Here is a 5,571-nt window from a genome sequence, read left to right as displayed (position 1 = left end):
CTGGATGTCTACTTTCTAACGCAATTAGAAGCACGCCAGTTTGAGTTCTGTAGCTCCAGAAAATCCACTTTGAGTGCAGGGAGGTCAGAATCCAACAGCATCAGCAGTCCTTCTTCAACCTCTGAATCTGATTTTTGCTCAAGTCCCTCAATTTCATCCAGAAAATACCTAAAATCATAGAAAAACACACAAACTCATAGTAAAGTCCAGAAATGTGAATTTAACATAAAAACTAATGAAAAAATCCCTAAAAGTAACTAGATCCTACTAAAAACATACTAAAAACAATGCCAAAAAGCGTATAAATTATTCGCTCATCAGGAGGCAACCCTAAATTGTTGCTTGTCCCCAAGCAACTGAAAATCAAATAGGATAAAAAGAAGAGAATATACTATAAATTCCAAACTATCAATGAAACATAGCTCCAATCAGATGAGTGGGACTTGTAGCTTTTTGCCTCTTGAATAGTTTTGGCATCTCACTTTATCCATTGAGGTTCAGAATGATTGGCATCTATTAGGAACTCAGAGTTCAGATAGTGTTATTGATTCTCCTAGTTCAGTATGTTGATTCTTGAACACAGCTACTTTATGAGTCTTGGTCGTGGCCCTAAGCACTTTGTTTTCCAGTATTACCACCGGATACATAAATGCCACAAACACATAATTGGGTGAACCTTTTCAGATTGTGACTCAGCTTTGCTAAAGTCCCCAATTAGAGGTGTCCAGGATTCTTAAGCACACTCTTTTTTTTGCTTTGGACCTTGACTTTAATCGCTCAGTCTCAAGTTTTCACTTGACACCTACACGCCACAAGCACATGGTTAGGGACAGCTTGGTTTAGCCGCTTAGGCCAGGATTTTATTCCTTTAGGCCCTCCTATCCACTGATGCTCAAAGCCTTGGGATCCTTTTTATTTACCCTTGCCTTTTGGTTTTAAGGGTTATTGGCTTTTTGCTCTTGCCTTTTGGTTTTAAGAGCTTTGGCTTTTTCTGCTTGCTTTTTCTTTTTCTATATTTTTTTTCGCTATTTTTTTTTCTGCAAGCTTTGTTCTTTGCTGCTTTTTCTTGCTTCAAGAATCATTTTTATGATTTTTTAGATTATCAAATAACATGTCTCCTTGTCATCATTCTTTCAAGAGCCAACATATTTAACATTCTTAAACAACAACTTCAAAAGACATATGCACTGTTCAAGCATTCATTCAGAAAACAAAAAGTATTGTCACCACATCAATATAATTAAACTAAGTTCAAAGATAAATTCGAAACTCATGTACTTCTTGTTCTTTTGAATTAAAACATTTTTCATTTAAGATAGGTGATGGATTCATAGGACATTCATAACTTTAAGACAAAGTTACTAAATACTAATGATCATGTAATAAGACACAAACATGGATAAGCACTTAATCATAAAGAAAACCAAAAAACAGAGAATTTAAGAACAAGGAATGAGTCCACCTAAGTGATGGTGGCGTTTCCTTCTTGAGGAACCAATGATGTCCTTGAGCTCTTCTATGTCTCTTCCTTGTCTTTGTTGCTCCTCCCTCATTGCTTTTTGATCTTCTCTAATTTCATGAAGGATGATGGAGTGCTCTTGATGTTCCACCCTTAATTGTCCCATGTTGGAACTTAATTCTCCTAGGAAGGTGTTGATTTGCTCCCAATAGTTTTGTGGAGGGAAATGCAATTGAGGCATCTCCGGGATCTCATGGTGATGAGCTTCATGCGTCTCTTGAGCTCCATGAATGGGCTCTCTTGTTTGCTCCATCCTTTTCTTAGTGATGGGCTTCTCTTCCTCAATGGGAATGTCTCCTTCTATGTCAATCCCAGCCGAATTGCATAGATGGCAAATGAGGTGAGGAAAAGCTAACCTTGCCATAGTGGAGGACTTGTCAGCCACCTTGTACAGTTCTTGAGGTATAATCTCATGAGCCTCCACCTCTTCTCCAATCATGATGGCCCGGTCTATAGTAACTTCAGACCGGTTGCTAGTGGGAATGATTGAGCGTTGAATGAACTCCAACCATCCTCTAGCTATAGGCTTAAGGTCCAGTCTTCTCAGTTGAACCGGTTTACCTTTTGAGTCAATCTTCCATTGAGCTCCTTCCACACATATGTCCATGAGGACTTGGTCCAACCTTTGATCAAAGGTGACTCTCCTTGTGTAGGGGCGTGCGTTCTCTTCCATCATTGGCAATTTGAACGCCAACCTTACATTTTCTGGACTAAAATCTAAGTAATTCCCCCGAACCATGGTGAGATAATTCTTTGGGTTCGGATTCTTACTTTGATCATGGTTCCTTGTGATCCATGCATTAGCATAGAACTCTTGAACCATTAGAGTTCCGACTTGTTGGATGGGGTTTGTTAGAACTTCCCAACCTCTTCTATGGATCTCATGTCGGATCTCTAGATACTCATTTCTCTTGAGTTTGAAAGGGACCTCGGGGATCACCTTCTTCTTGGCCACAACATCATAGAAGTGGTCTTGATGAGCTTTGGAGATAAATCTTTCCATCTCCCATGGCTCGGAGGTGGAAGCTTTTGTCTTCCCTTTCCCATTTCTAGAGGATTCTTCGGTCTTAGGTTCCATCAATGGTAATGGAAAAACAAAAATCTTATGTTTTTACCACACCAAACTTAGAATTTTGCTCGCCCTCGAGCAAGAGAAGAAAGAATAGATGAAGAAGAAGAAGAAAATATGGAGGAGAGGAGGGAAAGGTGTATTCGGCCAAGAAGAGAAGAGAGGGTTGTGTGGTGTGAAAATGAGGAAGAATGGAGGGCTATATATAGGGAAGGGAGGGGGGGTAAGGTTCGGCCATAAGGGTGGGTTTTGGGTGGGAAATTGATTTCGAATTTTGAAGGTAGGTAGAGTTTATGAGGTAGGTTTATGGGGAAGAGTGGATCATGTGAGTGGTAAAGTGGTGATAGGGAAGAGAGATTGAGGTGATTGGTGAAGAGTTTTGGGGAAGAGTGTTTATTGGGAAGAGAGGATGAACATTGAGAAGAGGGAAGAGAGTGAGTGGAGGTAGGTGGGGATCCTGTGGGGTCTACAAATCCTGAGTTGTCAAGGATTTGCATCCTTGCACCCATTAGGTATGTAAAATGCCTTTGCATGTAATTTTGGCGTTTAAACGCCGAATTGATGCTTGTTCTGGGCGTTCAACGCCCAGATGCTTGTTTCTGGCGTTCAGCGCCAGCTCTTCTTCACTGTGCATTTCTCGCGTCTGAACGCCAGGATGCTGCTTGTTTCTGGCGTTCAACACCCGAAACACGCTCTGTTCTGGCGTTGAATGCCAGACAGATGCTCTTTACTGGTGTTTAAACGCCAGTGAGATCCTCCTCCAGGGTGTGATTTTTCTTCTGCTGTTTTTGATTCCGTTTTCAATTTTTACATTTATTTTGTGACTCCACATGATCATGAACCTAATAAAACATGAAATAACAATAAAAATAAATTAAAATTAGATAAATAAAAATTGGGTTGCCTCCCAACAAGCGCTTCTTTAATGTCAATAGCTTGACAGTGGGCTCTCATGGAGCCTCACAGATGTTCAGAGCATTGTTGAGACTCCCCAACACCAAACTTAGAGTTTGACTGTGGGGGCTCTGGTTGACTCTGTTATGAGAGAAGCTTACTGTGCCTCTTTTCCATGTTTACAGAAGGATGTCCTTGAGTTTTAAACTCAAGGGAGTCCTCATTCAATTGAAGGACTAATTTGTCTCTATCAACATCAATCACAGCTCTTGCTGTGGCTAGGAAGGGTCTTCCAAGGATGATGGATTCATCCTCATCCTTCCCAGTATCTAGGACTATGAAATCTGTAGGGATGTAAAGGCCTTCAACCTTTACTAACACGTCCTTTACTTGTCCATAAGCCTGTTTTCTTGAATTATCTGCCATCTCTAATGAGATTTTAGCAGCTTGCACCCCAAAGATTCCCAGTTTCTCTATTACAGAGAGGGGCATGAGGTTTATCCCTGAACCAAGGTCACACAGAGCCTTTTCAAAGATCATGGTGCCTATGATACAAGGTATTAGGAACTTTTCAGGATCCTGTTTCTTCTAAGGCAATGTCAGTTGATCCAGATCACTTAGTTCATTGGTGAACAAGGGAGGTTCATCTTCCCAAGTCTCAATACCAAATAATTTGGCATTCAGCTTCATGATTGCACCAAGGTACTTGGTAACTTGCTCCTTAGTAACATCCTCATTCTCTTTAGAAGAGGAATACTCATCAGAGCTCATGAATGGCATAAGAAGGTTTAATGGAATCTCTATGGTCTCTAGTTGAGTCTCAGATTCCTTTGGTTCCTCAGAGGGAAACCCCTTATTAATCACTGGACGCCCCAGGAGGTCTTCCTCCTTGGGATTCACGTCCTCCCCTTCTTCCTCGGATTCGGCCATGATGATCATTTCAATGGCCTTGCACTCTCCTTTTGGATTTTCTTCTGTATTGCTTGGGAGAGTACTAGGAGGGATTTCAGTGACTCTTTTACTCAGCTGGCCCACTTGTGCTTCCAAATTTCTAATGGAGGACCATGTTTCATTCATGAAACTCACAGTGGCCTTAGATAGATCAGAGACTAAGTTTGCTAAATTAGAAGTATTTTGTTCAGAGTTCTCTGTCTGTTGCTGAGTGGATGATGAAAAAGGCTTGCTATTGCTAAACCTGTTTCTTCCACCATTATCAAAGCCTTGTTGAGGCTTTTGTTGATCCTTCCATGAGAGATTTGGGTGATTTCTCCATGAGGGATTATAGGTGTTTCCATATGGTTCACCCATGTAATTCACCTCTGCTTTTGCAGGGTTTTCAGGATCATAGGCCTCTTCTTCAGAAGGCGCCTCTTGAGTACTGTTGGATGCAGCTTGCATTCCATTCAGATTCTGAGAAATCATATTGAGGCGTCCCATTACTCACAGGGTTCCTCTCAGAAGTGTACATGAACTGGTTATTAGCAACCATGTCAATGAGTTCTTGAGCTTCTGCAGGCGTTTTCTTTAGGTGAATGGATCCACCTGCAGAAGTGTCCAATGACATCCTAGCTAATTCAGACAGACCATCATAGAATATATCCAGGATGGTCCATTCTGAAAGCATGTCAGAAGGACACTTTTTGGTCAGTTGCTTGTATCTCTCCCAAGCTTCATAGAGGGATTCACCTTCTTTCTGTCTGAAGGTTTGAACATGCACTCTAAGCTTGCTCAGCTTTTGAGGAGGAAAGAACTTGGCTAAGAAAGCCGTGACCAGCTTATCCCAAGAGTTCAGGCTATCTTTGGGTTGAGAGTCCAACCACACTCTAGCTCTGTCTCTTACAGCAAAAGGAAAAAGCATGAGCCTGTAGACTTCAGGATCTACTCCATTGGTCTTAACAGTATCACAGATCTGCAAAAATTCAGTTAAGAATTGAAAAGGATCTTCAAATGGAAGTCCATGAAACTTGCAGTTCTGCTGCATCAGAGAAACTAATTGAGGTTTCAGCTCAAAATTGTTTGCTCCAATGGTGGGGATGGAGATGCTTCTTCCATGTAAATTGGAATTAGGTGCAGTAAAGTCACCAAGCAT

General features: G+C 41.2%; 1 non-coding gene across 1 annotated transcript; it reads left to right on the top strand.

Annotated features, from left to right (window-relative positions):
- Positions 1 to 5,100: 5,100 nt before the first annotated feature.
- On the top strand, positions 5,101 to 5,208 carry LOC148580906 (small nucleolar RNA R71). The gene has a single exon (XR_015896663.1). It is a non-coding gene; the product is annotated as a small nucleolar RNA R71 (small nucleolar RNA).
- Positions 5,209 to 5,571: the final 363 nt, after the last annotated feature.

The sequence above is a fragment of the Arachis ipaensis genome, chromosome B10, assembly GCF_059453495.1.
Source record: "Arachis ipaensis isolate K30076 ecotype BB chromosome B10, ASM5945349v1, whole genome shotgun sequence".
NCBI lineage: Eukaryota > Viridiplantae > Streptophyta > Magnoliopsida > Fabales > Fabaceae > Arachis > Arachis ipaensis.
The sequence above is the reverse complement of the archived record's forward strand: the minus strand, read 5'-3'. Positions and strand labels throughout refer to the sequence as shown.